The sequence below is a fragment of the Sciurus vulgaris genome, assembly GCF_902686455.1.
Source record: "Sciurus vulgaris genome assembly, chromosome: 13".
NCBI classification, from domain to species: domain Eukaryota; kingdom Metazoa; phylum Chordata; class Mammalia; order Rodentia; family Sciuridae; genus Sciurus; species Sciurus vulgaris.
The window spans coordinates 46,907,841-46,926,145 of record NC_136474.1 but is presented as its reverse complement, the minus strand read 5'-3'; the positions used below and the strand labels follow the sequence as shown (position 1 = coordinate 46,926,145).

The 18,305-nt window shown below is 37.2% G+C and overlaps 1 protein-coding gene across 1 annotated transcript in view; it reads right to left on the bottom strand.

Annotated features, from left to right (window-relative positions):
* YES1 (YES proto-oncogene 1, Src family tyrosine kinase) overlaps positions 1–17,867 on the bottom strand; it is a 70,658-nt gene extending 52,791 nt beyond the window's left edge. The window contains exon 1 of the mRNA XM_079108347.1: positions 17,730–17,867. The gene's annotated coding sequence lies outside the window, so the exon portion shown is untranslated. The remainder of the gene's footprint in view (positions 1–17,729) is intronic.
* Positions 17,868–18,305: the final 438 nt, after the last annotated feature.

The window sequence follows — 18,305 nt, the reverse complement described above, 5'->3', positions numbered from 1 at the left end:
AAACTGAGGCCTGAACAGTTAGGCCGTATGTCACTAAACTAGTGACAGAGTTCGAAGTTCAATGCAGACTCAGTGCCCATTTCTATTTCTGCAATAATAAATTACTACAACTTGGTGGCTTTAAACAATAAAAACTTATACTTTAGGAGTCAGACAGTGGTTGCACTGGGCTAAAATCAAGGTGTCAGCAGATGCCAATTCATGGTAGTATCAATTTACAACAAAGTCTTACTAGTTCATGCTGATAATGACAATTGATAATATCAGTTTTTTGCATTACTGATTATTAGAAATTGCTGTCATTTCAATTCAGAAATGGGTAGATATCTTAGAACACCTGAATAAATGAGAATGAAAATTCATAAGAAAATAGGACTTGGGTATTTATCATATTTGTATACAGCTGAGCTCCAAGACTATATCTATATTACAAAGGCAAAAACAGATGCACCATATATGCTCTGAAGACTTCAATCAATTTATATTTTGAATTTCAAATTCATTTACATTTGAATCTCCAAAGAATACGAATCTTTTTTTTTTTTTAATAAAATACAGGAGTCAAGAAATGAATGTGGAAATAGCATGAATGGTTTTATTCTAGGCTGATGAAACTGTCACATTAAAAGGTGATAAACAAGTTTTTAATAAAAAAAAAACCGATGCCTCTTTCTTCTTCCTTATTACATAAGGAGCAGTTTACCATGGGCTATATGATTGACATTTATACTCAGGACTATAGTTTCTTAGATGACAAAAGAAAGTCAGACACAATCTTGTACAATATTTCTGAAATATTCTTTACTTCATTGCTATACTATTTTAAGTCTGAAATATTTTTTAAAACATGTACATAATAAGTATGTGTATATTGTCAATATTTAAAAAAGTCTTATTAAAAATGAAAACGGGATGAGTTTGTAGCTCAGTGATAGAGCGCTTGTCTAGCACGTATGAAGCACTGGGCTCGATTCTCAGCACCACATATAAATAAATAAAATAAAGGTATTGTGTCTATCTACAACTAAAAATATTAAAAAAAAAAAAAAAGAAAAAGAAAAAGAAAACATCCAGGCATGGTGGCACACACCTGTAATTCCAGCGGCTCTGGAAACTGAGGCAAGAGGATTATAAATTCAAAGCAAGCCTAAGCAACTTAGCAGGCCCTAATTCAGTGAGATGGATCTAAATAAAATACTGCCCCCCCCCCAAAAAAGAGTGGGCTGGGGGTGTGGTCTCAGTGGTTAAGCGCCCTGGATTTACTCCCCAGTACAAAAAAAGAAAACATATTTTGATTTTCCAAATATCACATAAAGGTGTGAAGGTTTCCAATAGAAAGCCACAAAGTTTTGTGGAAACTGTATTAGAATTCAGCATGTTAGGACGTTTCTTATCCTGATACTCTTTATGCCCTGACACAATACTACTAGCATTATCTGATTGCTCAGAGTAAGTATATAAAGTTTGTTGAACTGAATTGTAGCAACATTGTCATACAATGGTCTGCATTTTTATATTACTTGTTTTAGGAATGGTGTTTAAATTTCATGAAATTGCCTTTACATGCTGAAATTACTTCTGACTGGAAACAAGTTTCTCATACTGTGTTTAGCATTTTTGAGTAATAAAAACAGAATATATACCATAAGTCCTAAAAAATTGTATATTATTTTTCAAAATTTCCTAAGTGAGATGAGTACATAAAAAATTTTCATAATCCAATGCTCTGAGTCAAAGAAGAAACAAAAACTGCAATTATAAAATAACTTCTATATCAATGACTATAGCAAAAGCTGTAATCAGAGAAAAATTCATAGCTATTCACGCCTATTACTGAAAACAAAATCATATAAACAAATGAATTAAATATTTAGAATTTAGGTAAAAAAACAAAGGAACCTGAAAAGAGATTTTTTATTTGTAAATCATACTGGAATTTTCCACTTATATTTCTAATTTATTACTTTTAATTTTATTACTATAATAGAAAAATTCCAATATAATTTACAAATAAAATCAGCAAAAGAGATAAATTATTACAGTTCATCTTTATCAAGAAACAAAAAGGGGGCTGGAGGTAAAGCTCCAGGGACAATGCATGCTTTGTATGTGTGAGAGAAGACAAAATATTAAGGTGAGAAGGGTACTAAAGCCACATGAGGACTTTGTATAACTCTCTGATAATTAAATTTAAGAACTGATGAAATGGATGACTAAGCAAATAGAAATTAATAAAACTAAAAGAAGACCTAAACAATACGTGACCAATAATAATAATAAAAGTCATCAAAACCCCCCAAAATATATATTCATATATATTATGTGATGTTTTCTCTTTCCTTTTTTATTTTTAACTTTTTCCCCCCAGTACTGGGGGGATTGAACTCAGAGCCTAATGCTCACTAGGCAAGCACTGAACTACATCCCCAGCCCTTTTCATTTTAAGACCGGGTCTCTCTATATTTCCCAAGATTGTCTCATATTTAGATTCTTCCTGCCTCAGTTTCACAAGTAGCTGGTATTACAGGTGTGCAACATTACACCTGGCTTGATGCTTTCTCAGTCACAATATTGTTCACAGACATTCTGGGTTATCAAAAGAGTTCCTTTCCAAAGTTATCTCAGTTATTCAGGAATTGTCTTTATTCATTCAAAAAATACTTATTGAGCAGGTACTATAGTGGTAAAAGTGCTTGCCTATAATGTACAAGGCCCCTGGGGTTCTAGCCTCGATATGGGGGAAAAATTACTGAAAGCCTAAAAGATGAAGTTACAGAACAAACAAAACAACTTTCCAGACCTCATGCAGTTTATAACCTTAACAGGAATAGTAACAGCATCAGGTACTTGCTGTTTGCTAAGCACTGCTCTAAGTATTCGTGCATATATTAACCATTTAATCCTTACAAACACCCTATTTTTACTCTCCCATTAAAACTGATCATAGGCAATGTGGCTCTAGAAAAGGGCTGTCCAAAAATGTTCAACATCTCTAGTAATAAGAGAAATGCAAATCAAAACCACCCTAAGATTCCATCTCACCCCAATTAGAATGGCTATTATCAAGAATACAAACAACAACAGGTTTTGGCAAGGATGTGGGGAGAAAGGTACACTCATACATTGCTGGTGGGGCTGCAAATTAGTGCAGCCACTCTGGAAAGCAGTGTGGAGATTCCTTAGAAAACTTGGAATGGAACCACCATTTGACCCAGCTATCCCACTCCTTGGCTTATACCCAAAGGACTTAAAATCAGCAGACTACAGAGATACAGCCACATCAATGTTCATAGCTGCCCAATTCACAATAGCCAGATTGTGGAACCAACCTAGATGTCCTTCAATTGATGAATGGATAAAGAAACTGTGGTATATATATATACAATGGAATATTACTCAGCCATAAAGAATGATAAAATTATGGCATTTGCAGGCAAATTGATGAAATTGGAGAATATCATGCTAAGTGAGATAAGCCAATCTCAAAAAAACAAAGGTCGAATGATCTCGCTAATAAGTGGATGAGGACACATAAAGGGGGGAGGGAGGGGTTAGTGTTAGGGTTAGAGTTAGGGTTAGGGAGGGGGGCAAGAATGGAGGAAGGAAGGACTGTATAGAGGGAAAAGAGGGGTGGGAGGGGTGGGGGGAAGGGAAAAAATAACAGAATGAATCAAACAACATTACCCTATGTAAATTTATGATTACACAAATGGTATGCCTTTACTCCATGTACAGAGAAACAACATGTATCCCATTTGTTTACAATAAAAAAAAAAAGAAGATAGGAAAAAAAAAAAAAGAAAGAAAAGGGCTGTCCAACAGAAATACAATAAGAGTCACAAATACAAGCCACACATGTAATTTTAAATTTTCTGGTATCAGGGCTGGGGATGTAACTCAGTGAGTGGTACAGCACTCAAGTATCACGTGCATGGACTCAGGGTTTGATTCCACTGCAAAAAAAAAAAAAAAAAAAAAAAAAAAAAAAAAAAAAACCCTAGTGGAAACATTAACAGTAAAAGTTAAACAGAAAAGATTGATGACTTATTTAACCTAATATATCCAAAATATAATCAACATTATAAAACTAGGTTATTTTACATTAATTTTTTACCATATTAAGTCTTCAAATTCTCATGCGTATTTTCACATTTACAGCACATCTCAATATGGTCTGGCTACATTTCAAGTGCTCAATTGTCACATGTAGCTGGTAGATACTACTATACTGGACAAGGCTGTTCTATGCTTTGCTACTTGGAATTAACTGAAAAATCATTAAACACAGGATATTTCTCTAGAGAAGTTACAAAAATGTATAAAGAAGTAAGTAACCCCTTATATACCAAAACAGCTAGTTATAAAGTTTGATTGATTGACTGATTAATGGAACTGGCTATTGAACCCACGGGTACTTTACCACTAAGCTATATCCCTAGCCTTTTTTTTTTTCTTTAAGTTTTGAGACAGAGCTAACCAAGTTGCTGAGGGTCTCACTAAATTGCTGCGGCTGGCCTTGAGCTTGTGAACTTCCTGCATCAGACTACCAGGTCACTGGGATTATAGGTGTGTACCACCGAACCCAGCAAAATATAATTTTAAAATGAACTATTTGAAAACCACTCACACCTGCTAAAAGGAACCAATACTCCTTGAATAAATGGCAGATTTCAAAAGTTAGAGCAAGGCAAAGATGATATGAGCCTGGGACACCACATACCAAAAATAAAGTTCTACTCAAAAATTATGGGGGTCTATCAAAAGAATACAGAACACAGCTTGAAGAGGCTCTTGCTATCCAAAAATAGAATAAATATGAGTATTAAAATACATAGTAATACTATCCATAAATTATAACAACTAAAAATGATTCCATAAATCCTTTTGATAACAAATAAAAGAGGCAGGAAGAAAGGTTCTCTTACAGAAACCCAACTAGTAAATGTAAAGAATACAGAGTTGAGCCGGGTGTGGTAGTGCATGCCTGTAATCCCAGTGACTTGGGAGGCTGAGACAGGAGGATCACGAGTTCAAAACCAGCCTCAGCAATGGCGAGGTGCTAAACAACTCAGTGAGACCCTGCCTCTAAACAAAATACAAAATAGGGCTGGGGATGTGGCTCAGTGGTCAAGTGCCCCTGGGTTCAATCCCCAGTACCAAACAACAACAACAACAAACAAACAAAAAGAATACAGAGTTGGAAAATATTATTCTGTAACCACCACTGCAAAAATCAACTCAGGTTTATTAAGGCAAAAATCATCAGTGGAGGCTAAAATTGTTTACCCACATATAACTTATTAATTAAATAGAAAAAAACACTAAATTTACACTGAAGAAACCTGACAAATATTACTCTAAGCAATCATGTAAATATTGCTAATAATTGGGCAGATTAACATAGTGTGCCTCTTAATGTGTTATATGAGGAAGGATACAATACCCCTTATGTAGTATTCCTGCCCCAAATTCATAAACTGAATCTAATTATGAGAAAACATCAGAGAAATCTTCATTGATACATATTGTACAAAACAAGTAGTCTGACTTAAAAAATACCAATGTTTGGAGAGATAAAGAAAGATCTGAAGAATTGTTCAGGCTAAAGAAGACTAAAGAAATAAAACAACTAAATGCATATGCTCCTAGATTGGATTCTAGACTTATTATAAAGGGAATTATGACAATTGGAAAATTTTGATTATGGTCTGTTGTTTTAATTTCCTAAGGTTGCTATTAAAAAAAGGGGGGGGGGGGGTAAAACAGAAATGTGTTCTCTCATAGTTCTGGGGGCAAGAAGTCCAAACTCAAGGTGTGTGCAGGGCCATGCTCCCTCTGAAACACTGGGTAAAATCCTTCCTTGCTTCCTCCTACCTTCTGGATGTGGCTGGCAATCCTGGGTGTTCCCTGGCTTATAGGTGCATCACATCAATCCCTGCCTGTTGTCACATGGCATCTTCCCTACGTGTCTGTGTCTTCACATGGTGTGTTCCTCTTGTAAGAACACCAGTCATAGTGAATTAAGGGCCCGCCCTAATTCAGGATGATTTCAACTTAACTTCATGACATCTACAACAATCCAATTTCCAAATATGACAAGGTCACATTCACAATTGGGGTGAATAGGTAAGGACCTTTTGAGGGACGCAATTTAACAACCACAACAAGAGATTAGGTAGTGGTGTTATAAAGATACTAAAACTTACTGAGTTTGATAACTGTATATTGTGGCTGTGTAATAAAATGTCCTTGTTTTTAGGAAATACACCTTGAATATTCAAGGGTATTATGACAGAATGCTTGCAACCAACTTTCAAATGGTGAAGGGGGATACACATATACATACACTTATACCTAAGAAGGGAAAGACAGAGTAAATAAGACAAAAAGTTAATATCTGGTAGATATGAGTGAAGGTACTCAGGAGTTCTCCGAAACTCTTTTGTAACTTTGAAAGATCAAAACACCCGGAAAGACATAAAATGAGTTTTAAAGCTAGTATTATCGCTGGCTCTAAATATCACCAAAAAAGATCAATACTTATCATGTCATTAGAAGAACTAATTATGGAAATGGGGGAAAAAAAAAAAGAGTCACCCTCCCCACAAAAAGATAAAAAAGGAATCACTTAACCTTATTGTTAGAAGGGAATCTTTCAGGTTCCACCACTGAATGACAGGAAAGCACCACTGATGGATGATCTCAGCTCTAGAGATAAAGGTTCAGTGATTCAATAAAAGCACTGCTAGACAACTAACTATAAAAAAATTACTTCTATAATATTCTAATTGCTTAAAACTACCACAAACACCTGTTCTAGAATTTTATCAAGAATCATTGGCACCTTCAGTGTCTGCATTTATTAAAATTTACCCTTTAAGGATTGTTTAATCATTTTTCTATTTTCTGAAATGTCTACCTATCTTCATGATTTCTCTACTACTGGGTGGCTCTAGGAATATAAAAATTGCCTTTCAGAACCTTGAGATAATTCTTTTGAACCTAGAGACTTAAAATAATTTAAAGTAATACCTTCTAATTAACTATTTTCATTGTTCTAACTTATTTAAAGAGCAACCTCTTGATACAAAAATTAAAAGATTAAAAAGAAGATGTACTTCCCTCCAACTTTTAATATAAACTCATGATGACATTGTCCCTTTTCTAAAGATTTTTTCTAGAATTTGGATATCACTAGCTTTTTTTTTTACTCTTGGTCCTAATTAAGTTCAAAGCAACTAACATCTTTCTAAATTCTTTTCCCACCTTAAAATACAAAATTATATTTATCAGACACTCTGCTATAGGAAACAAACTTCAAGAAGATTCTGGGTTATGAAGTCATCCATCATACCTAGTTTGTACTTATGGTTACACTTTTCAAATAAATATTCTAACTATGTTTATAAAATTAGTGTATTTTAAATACAGATGACTAACTCTAACTACTAGGTTATTTCTTGTCCCACCTGTGGCAGACACAGTTAACTATCCACCAAAATCCCATCCTCCCCCTTCTATGGTGTGAAGTTGTTAGTGGGAACTAGATGTCCCACCAGGGACTAGCTCTCCTCATGACCAGATATATATGAATTGCTCACATAAATATAGTTTTAAGAGGTACTAAGTGCTTAAGAAGCATAGTTGCAAGACATATATTTACAGAATATGAAATTTAAAAAATAAACTTAACCCACTGATTGTAAATGGATAATTATCATTAGGAATAAGTACAACTCTTTTAACATTTACAAGGCACTGACAAATCAAACCACAGTTTCTGTATCAGACTCAAGCTGATTGCTTATTTGAATTTACTTGATTATTAATGCCACTAGTTTAGCACTAGGTCTGCCACTTCACAGAGTTAAAAACATGCGATTATTGCATGAGTTCAGTGAAGTTACTTGTTGATATGTCCATAGTAGGCAGACACTACTAGCTGACTTACACTTTTCTGCATTCAAAAATACTTCAAAACTGTCACTATCCTGGATGCTTGGAATAACTTCAGTAGTCAAAATAAAAATTCCTTCCCTTATGCACAATAACAACAGTGTAAAACCTATCTGCCAACCTTTATGTAAAGACCTAAGCATGGACAATGATGGAGTTGGAGTGATGCATGAAAGGAGTAGCACTGTAGATATTCTTTGTGGGACAATAATGCTACAAAGTATAGGTGGTAGTCTCACTAGAAAACAATGCTCCAGCTTATTAGGGAGGACAAAGGATATATTCTTAAGAGATATAATTGAAGAAATAAAAGGAAGTCAAAGAAGAAAAGCCTTCTAAAGTGATGAAGGAAATTACTGTCAATTCAAGAACTTGACACAGTGGCAAAAGAGTAGCAAACAAAATTTCCATTTAAGCTTTAGACAAGAATAATCTTCCAGATGATGAGGAATCCATGCAACAATAGGACTTATAGAAATAAACAAGTATGCAAGACAATAAAAATTAAAGAAATGAACATGAACGGGTTTAGAAGAATCCTATTGTTTCCTCCAAATGCAGCCTTGAATGGCTGGTGTCTGTGCAAGTAGGAAATCAACATCCTACTGACAGGGCACATTAGAAAGTGCCTCCATCTGCAGTATGTGACAGAGAACCATTAGGTAATGAGACCTTCCATCTATTTCTACTATCTCATCCAGGAAAAAAATTATATCAACTAGTAGAAATGAAGGCAATATTGTGCAGTAATCATTTGAACATCTTTTAAGTCAGAAGATTCAGATAAACTATACCTACATACATATATGGTATATATTTGCACAAGGAGGGAGGTACTTACTACATACATTCAGACTATACATAGAATATGCAAAGCCAAACCCACAAAAGGGCAGAATTTGATACAGTTTATTTAGTGTAATAACTCATGTTTTGCATACTTGTTTCTTTGGTGAGTTAAATTAAGATAGAAGAAAAAAACTTGGCTGGGAAAACATGCTAAGGATTGTCTTTCTGTAAATCTAGGCTAAACACTTTTTTCTTTCCTTTTTAAATTTTTTTTTCGTACTGGGAATTGAAAAGCGCCAGGGGCACTTTACCATTGAGCCATATTCCCAGTCATTTAAATTTTTTATTTTAAGACATGGTCTTACTAAGTTGGTTAGGGCCTAAGTTGCTGCGGTTGGCCCTGGACTTTCAATCCTCCTGCCTCAACCTCCTGAGTCTGGGATTATAGGCATACACCACCAAGGCTGGCTGGGCTAATTATTTTATTTTGTAAAGAGACAAAAAATGCTTTGGACTTAGTATATCATTTTCCATTATAAATCCAAAGTTACAAAAGGGTAGTACTTTAAAGTTTAGTTAATGCAACCAGTTTCTTTCTGCTAATGAATTAATATCTGACCTTAATACTGACATCTATTATGAAACATGTACCACAAAGCTACTTCCACCAAAAAGTATAAGTCACTGAAAATTGTTTCCAATTCAAACGTACAATGTAATAGAAAAGGGGAAATCCCCCTTTCCCTATTTGTTCCTTATTCCTAATTAAGCTCTAGATTCAAATCCAAGTTCTGTCCAATCACTAGTTATGTGACCTTAGCAAATCACATATATTTTCTGATCCTGTTACTTCAATTGTAATAAATGCCTGTCTTTGCCAGTTTTTCTGTGTATTCTAGAAACATTTCAAATATTTAAGTTATATGTGATAATGCATGTGAAATCGTAGCATCCACAACACCTGTCATACAATAGGCTTCTTTCCTTCCAGGGTCTAAGAGGAATAAAGATGGGAAATAGAAAAAAACAAAGAAAGAAAAAACTGTAAACTATAAAATTATAAATGCTGTAATATTTTCCCAAGCCCTTTTCTACTATTTTAGTTTCATTCTGAATCTTTTGACACTTCACACTGTCCTATAGGGTTAGCCTGGAGGCAGATATCACAGTGCCTAGCTAGCAGGCGGGAGCAACTAGGGACTTTAAGTCTATGCTTGAAGTCAGCCTAATAACAAGGCTTCTGGGAGAGTCTTAGTATTCCAATACCTAATACCAAAGCATAATAGTGATTTAAAAATAGGGGCTGTGGACCGTATGGAGCAAGGGTAGAGTGACAAGACTATAGGTTTATCCACCAGCATTTGGGAGACAAATATTTTATTTGTTTAAAGGGAGCATAGAAATACCATGATACCTGTTGGTCTTTTACATTTTTTCAATTTTAATTTTTATTTGTTTTAATTCATTATATATGACAGCAGAATTCATTTCTCTGGTTGTACATGATGAAGAGTTATACCAATTCACTCGATCATACAAGTACCTAGGGTAATGATGTCAATCTCATTCCTCCATCTTTCCAGCTTCCCTGCCCCCCTTCCCTCCCTCCACTCCCCTCTACCCAATCCCAAATTTCCTCCATTTATCACCTACTCCCCCATTATGGATCAGCATCCATATATCAGAGAAAACATTTGGCTTTTGGTTTCTGGGGATTGGCTTATTTCACTTAGCATGATATTCTCCAACTCTATCCATTTCTCTGCAATGGCCATAATTTTATTCTGCTTTAAGACTGAGTAATATTCCAATATATATATACCACAGTTTCTTGATCCATTCATCTACTGAAGGGCATCTAGGTTGGTTCCATAGTTTAGCTATTGTGAACTGAGCTGCTATAAACATTGATGTGGTTGTGTCGCTGTAGTATACTGATTTTAAGTCTTTTGGATATAGACTGAGGAGAGTGCAATAGCTGGGTCAAATGGCGGTTCCATTCCAAGTTTTAAATATGTTAACTTTAATGAATCACCTAAAAATCTAACCAAGAAGGCTTGTATTACAGAAGAGACTTTTCTGACAAAATCGGTTTTCATTTTCAAAGAACTAATGGACAAACTTTGGGAATACTATTTATAATTTTAGTTTCTGTTTTCACAAATCTATTTTCCAAACCTTCAAATGTTAACCCTCTTCAAATACTCATGACTGTTTAATTCTAAATATTAACTACATGTGTTAAAGAAAAATATTCAGAACAAGTAAGTCTATACTTTAGTCAATTAAAAAAGAGAATGTAAGTTTTCATGATAATAGTTATTTTTCTGATACACCTACGGCAAAGTTCTCATCCAAATAGCTTATGATTACTTGAAAACTGACATTACAACTATCTTGCTTCAAGAGGATAATTAAGGCATCATTTTCTAATATTATTGTAACAAATATAAAGTGTTTTTAAGTCATTGCAATCATCTTTTATAATAAGACTTCTATAAAAGTCTGTTTATCTCATTCACAAATGTGTAATGAACTAATGTCCAGAAAAACATTAAATCAAAATTTCCTGCCTAGAGAATTGAATCAATTTACTTGAGGCTAAATCTGTCTAGTGCAAAGGGGCTCATTAAACATTTCCAGAGGTATCACAACTTAATGCCATCAAACGCAAAAGTACTGGAAAGAATTATCACACTAAAAAGAATCTACCAACTTACAAAATTTATAACAGTTCATAATCAAATCCAAGTCAACCCACCTGTGAATTCCTAGAGAATAGCAGTCATGTTGCAATCATTTTTATAATAATAAATTAGCAGTTTTTGTCACATGACAGGGTCAATAAATATTCACATAACAAATAAAATAATACTGTTTGCTTGAGAAAGTTCAGTGCCAAAGTCCATGGGTCAGTGTTTTACTATAATCTTTACTTACCTGATATCTAATCTTATTGCAAATTTTAAACTAAAACATTCTTAAAATGTTATTAATATCACAAAAACTGTAGCTCGAGCAGAAGCGCAAATCTATATAAGGCTGAAAGGACTATTAGAAACCATGTTGCCAATTACCTCTTATTTCAAGTACTCTAGGGAGTTTACTGAATTCACCAAAAACTACACAGCTTGTCATTGTCAGAAGTGAAATTAAAATCCAGATTGTCTTCCACCTTCTAGTTCTTTCCTTATTATGTCATATTTCCTCCTCTGCTGCTTTCCAAATGCCTGATTGCTATTATTTTTTTTAAGTATTCTTATTTTTAAAGGACTAATCACATCAAAACAAAAGTTAGAAATCAATACACTTGCTGTGGAACAATTGCAAGTATTAACTTACACCTAAAAGCCAACTTCCTTCACCTCATCCCAATTTTGACTTAATGCAAGCGAATTAAAAGTTGTATTAAAAAATCAGAGAGTGACTATCCTCTGCAGTAGTTGAAGCAAAACTAGAGTCTATACAATGCTAGGAGCACAGGCTGAATATCAGATAATGTTCATGTTTCAGTAGTCAGTCCTTTCCTCTGAACTTTTCCTATCCCTCTCTCCACCCCTAATAATTCACCAAATATATCCTATCAACTATGCATCCCTTTACATATATTATGGCATGAAAATGAGAATTTCTTCTTTTTTTTTTCTGTTTTGTCCTAGGTAAACACAAACATAAACTATTGACTGTTACTATTAACATGATAAAATACCAAATGGGTTTCATAAAAATCTAGGATTTTTATATTTTTTTATAACTTGGACTTTCTATAATCATCAAAATAGTAAAACGAAATCTTTAAAACTCATTAAAAAAGTTTCTACTTAATGTCAGAAACATCAAAACAATCTTTAAATTCATATTTTGCAAGATTGTTTAAATTGTTTTATGAAATCACCTCCAAGAACAAAACTTTGAGAACAAATGTCTAAAGAATTTATCTAACTTTAACTTACGAAAAAGTATTGTTAATTTTATAAAATTTTAGTAAAGGTATACCTAAAATATTTGTTGTGTATAAAAAAGCATGTAGTTCTTAAGTCATATAACTATGCCCAGACACATCCATGAACACAGTTCAAAATTTACTTTGTATTATGCTAGGGGCTTTTGTCAAGGATTAATATAAAAAGGTTCTTGCCACAGTTGAACACTACTAACAAGGATAATCGTCAGTCATGGAAAGAAATGGTTAAAATGCAAGAAATGTGCTCAGTCACATGGGTTCTGTGGGAGCACAAAGGAAGAGGTCATCATACCAGTGTCTTGCTAAGTATGTCTGTGTACTTGATAATGCTCAAGTGTACTATCTTCCTGTACCTCTTTCTTTCTTTGAGTTATACAAGTGTAGTGCTCTTTAACTCCCATTACAAATTAGCTAAACCCTGAACAACTAAGTCAAGTCAGGATTAGCAAAAGAATTGTTTCCAGATTTTCAGCACACAGTAGTGGTAAAAGGATAAGATGCCACTACTATTACTTGGCATGTTTATAAACTGAGCAACAAAATTTCAGAAGCAGCAAAAGTTGCCCACAGAAGCTTCTAGTCTGGGGCTTGCCACATATAGTTGACACTGATCTGTGTTTGTTAAAGTTCATCTTCTCAAACGACAGGAATAAGGTGAGGGATTGGGGGGAAAAGAATCTAAGGTTCATACTGCCAAGATTTAGCCAAAACCAGGGGATATGCCGTGTATATCTAGTTATAGAAATAATAATTCCTGAAGTTCTCCCACTTCCTAGGAGAAAGCAGGGAGTCCAAAGAGACTGCACATCAGCAATCCTGCCACCCTCCAAACAGTAGCTATTCTAAGAATTCCAGTTCACAGTAGAATGGAGTATGCAGTGTATAAGTCAAGGAACCTTCAATCTCTTACCTTACTGTACACTTAAACAATAGCAACTGAAGGGCACTGCTACCCAGGGATGGGGAGTGGGGAGGAGTTGAGGCACAGTGGCTTGTAATTCAGTCCATCAGTACCTCATCAGTACGACACTACACTACTCTGCAATTATAGGATCTGTCTTTCCTGGAGTGGATTTCGAGATCGTAAAGGTAAACCCAATCTAGACCAGGATATATTGCTATCAAGTCTGCTAGTTCTGAAACAACAGTAGTGCTGCTGCAGCCAATGATTCCTTGGCATACAGACACATTAAATGATATTGGCAGCAACACGCAGCTCTTCTCTTTCACCCTCCTTTTGCTAAATCTGCCTCTGAGTTTAGACAGGAGCTGGATGGTTCATAATCACCCAGCGCTGCAGCTGAGCAATACCCAGACTAATTGTGGCACTGGAGCAGCTGAGAGGAAGAAAAGAGATAATACATACCCTACCACAGGCACACACAAACTGCTGCACACACTACTGATAAGACACCAAAATACTTTAATGGGAATAGATTATTTCCTTTAAAGAAAAGTAGTTGTACCTTGCTAGAGGACTTGTATTTATATCATAAATCTATTTAAATGTGAACTGAAGGTGACCTAAGCCATTTAGAGTTCTGAACAATGGAAGAGCTTACTAAAACTTCCTGTAAATATTCACACAACAAAACCAGCAGCACAAAACATCACCTTTATAACATGACAAAGTTCCTGTGATATAAGAATGTGGCACAGATATGATCTCTTCTTTAACTCAACAACAATGCAAAGCAACATCAACATCTAAAACATCAGGTAAACATTACAGAAAGTAAAGTAGCATAAGCAATGATTCTCTGCATTTCTGAAACTCCAACACTATACTGTCATTTGCTTTCTTTTGAGAAAAAAAACAAACAAAACATATTCTTCCCTCGGGTACTGTATATCTTCATAAAGTTAAGTAAATGTAAACTTATTTTACATTGAGAATTTCACAACATCCTTAAGACTACTGAGAAATTAGGGCTAAAATTACTGATCTAAAGAATTATTGTTCTACAAACTGAAAATAAATAAGATTATTAGTTTGATGCCTAAAGTTCTGTTTTGTCATTTTTACCTACTTTTCTGAAATATACGGTAGTTAACGACAGAACAGTATCCATCTTCAATAAGCACATTTGATTACCTATTATTTATCACTTAAAAAATAAAATTTAAAAATACATACATATAAAATTAGTAAACCTAGTGTCTTCCATCAAATTAAATAGTTAAAAGAAAACCCAGGACTTATATTAGAATTTTTCAAAATTCTCTAATTATTGCACATTTAGAAGTGACTATGCAACATTTTCAAGGCAATCACGAGCCAGTCTATAACAATTATGATTTAATAAGTCTAATCCTGTTTGCAAAGAGTCTAGGTAGTGGTTCCAAAGTTATGTCACCACCAAATACTAAATTCTCAGTCAAAGCCCCTTATTTACATTACACATGGGCTTCTTTAAAAAAATAAAATAAAAATTCCATGTGAAATAAAACAGAAAAGCATCACAAATGTACCACTTAATGAATTATAACTAAGGCCAGCACCCCTGTGACCACCACCAGGTTAAAAGAACTTTGCCAGTCACAACCTACCCCCCTTCGCCATCTTTACTTCCTTGTGGGTTGTTTTTTGTTGTTGTTGTTTGTTTAAAAACAAAGTTTCACCACTCAAGTTTGCGTTTCTAGACACCAGGGCTTAGCATTGCTTTTCAAAATTTTTGATTGTTTCTTTCTTAATATAATGCTAACAGAAAAAATGATGCCCATACTGCACTTGACTCACTAGATTCAGAGCTAAAGATACTTTTAAAGAAAAACTATTCACACTATTCACAGTAATACATTATTGCTTAAAATGATGCACACTTCAACTCTAAATATAAACAAGTCTTGCACTAGTAATATTTCATATATTGGGTCATTGCTATTCTTTTAGCATACTTATTCTTTTGTCATTATATATAATAAGTTTCATTTGCACAAATATTAATTTTTGCAACTTGAGAATTACTGTAACTTAAAAAAATATTCAACCATGTATTAATATTACACTTTGACCATAAGACAAATTCCACCTATCCCAGGAAGAGAGGTCAAGGCTGTAATTTCACTTTCGATTGAAAAAAAGGAGTCAATTTTGTGGTTTATGAAGTCAGCAAAAACTAACTGCAAAACTAAAGCTATTATAACATTATGGTGGTTACAGCAGAGTACATATTTTAAGAACCCTTTTATCTTTTATCCTGGAAACATGGATATGAACTATCTTGTATTTAGATTGAGATCAAAGGTAATTGTCCTTGTTTCAAATTTAGGACCCTCTGAATTGCCAACCAGCATTTAAATTTTTCACTGAGGTTTAGTTAGTATCAGAAATTAAGACACAACTGAGTCAACAAAGCAGGGTCTCACATATTTTTAAGAAAAATTAAATCGCTGGCCTTGATAAAATACAACTTTCTTCCAGTACAATATATGACTATAATATGTGATGCATACAAGATCCTTGGCTTTTAATTCAAGACATCCCTTCATTATCTATCCATTCAAAATGCTTCCTGTCCACTCTGTGCCAAGCATTGTGTTAGTTACTGGATTTAACACATGGTCACAAATACACCTTTAGTAATATTTTCCTTACAGTGTAATTTAACTTGAGAAACTTCACAGGATAAAGAAAGAAACTAACTTAACAGTATGGTTTAAATACACTTAGAATTACCAAGATACTTCTGGCACTATAATTTTCCTTACAAAGAACGAATATACTATCATCGTATTATCATCGTATCATATGTGATATCATCTAAAACACACACCAGTGGAACATATATACATAATAATAGGCATGGATGCAAAGTTTTGGTTCTACTACAGTCTTTTATTTCATAATTTATAAAATATCTGACCTATGTTATTCTATGACTGCTCCATTATGCAGAAAATAATTGAACCAAATCCGAACTACGCTGCGTCCCACTCGCTACTAAACAACAACTAACACAGTTCCTACACCAGACGTGATTTTCCAAAAGCTTCCTGAAACATACTCTGCCCCATGCCCAATAAATCAAAAGCTGGAAACAATTTTCAAGAAAAACACACTTTAAGTAAAACAAATTTTTCCATTAACACGGCGGACAGAGAACCGAAAGGTGAGGTGGGGTGGAAAGGTGCTGTAAAAGTGGACTCTGAATAAGCCACTTCCCAACCCCCAACCCAAACAAAGATAAAACTGTAAACATGTTGCGGGTTTCAATCAAACCAAGCGAAGCTAGAGGCTCACCACTCGCCCCACACACCTCGTCCTCGCTCCCTGCACAGTGCCTACAGGCGTCAGGCGACATTCTACAGACCTCCAGCCTCCAGCACCCAAGGCCGCTTCCCTGGCCCCCGGCACCAACACTGGGGCAAAATAAACCTCGCCCGGGGTCCACGCCCTTCAGGATGCGGGGCTGCGAAGGTGTCCCAACGCTCCGAGGACCTCAAGTCAGACTTGGGCGAGACCGGGAAGGACCGGACCCGGACCACGTCGGGGGGCGAGCAGGTAGCGCGGGGCCAGGAGACACGCCGCGGCCGCGCCAGGGGAGGGGAGAAGTTTCTCCCCAACTTCCCCGACTCGGGAACGACGGGGGCGGGAGCGGCGGCGGCCGCTGCGGCGCCTCCGCGCGCCGGGACCAGGGCCTAGCGCTGCCGGGGCCGGGGTCGGCCGCCTCTGCCCACCGGGCCGCTCCGGAGTCCTTACACTGCCCTCCGGCGTTCGCATGAGTCGCGGCGGCGGCGGCTCGGGGCGGTGGAGAGGGGGCGCGAGGCGGAGGCGACGCCCGCGGGGCCCTCTCCCTCCTGCACCTCCTCGGCGCGGGGCGCGGGGCGGCAGCGACGACGGCCGAGCCGGCCCGGGACTCGTTACTTCAGGAGGAGGGAATTCCCGGGCTCCCCACCCCTCGGCCTCACTCTCACCTCCTCCCCTCGCGGCCCCGCCCCCTCCGCGCCTCGGTGGGGGCGGGGCGGAGGCGGGCGCGGGGCGGGGGCTGCGTCTACCTGCGCGCGGCCGCCCGCTTACCGGAACTCGCGCCGCGCGGGGCCGACTCTCGCGCCTTCCGGCGCCGGCGCCCCTCCGCGGGCCGAGAGCCGCCCTGCCGCGGTCCGGGTCGGCGGCGGGTGCGGGTCACTCCTCCTGACCCAACATGGCGGCGGGGTCCGGGGCGGCGCAGGCTGAGGGGGCGTGGGGAGGAGGTGCTTCTCCACCCGCGGAGCAGGCCCGCCGCGCCGCTGCCCACCCGCTGGCCCGCGGCTCGGCGGCTGGGATGCCGCGGCGGTTGGATGGGGCGCCGGTTCTGCCCCCCCGCCTTTCCCCCTTTCCCTTGGCTCGTGGGTCCGTCGTGCCGAAGCCTGTGGGGCTTTGTTTTCGTGGGGGAGCAGGGGGTTGAGTGTTTTTGGTTGGCTGTTGCTTCTCGGTACTACGCTTCCGCACCCTTTGTCGTTGATAGTAAAATCTCAGCCAGCCGCGTGAGCCAGGAAGGCGTGCTCACACCCTCAGCAACCACCCTGGTCGCCGTCCAAAAACGTTCGCGTCTGCCTCTTTCCGAGGCAGGGATCCTGTCCCTGCCCCGGGAGCTTCCTGTTGACTGTAGGTCGA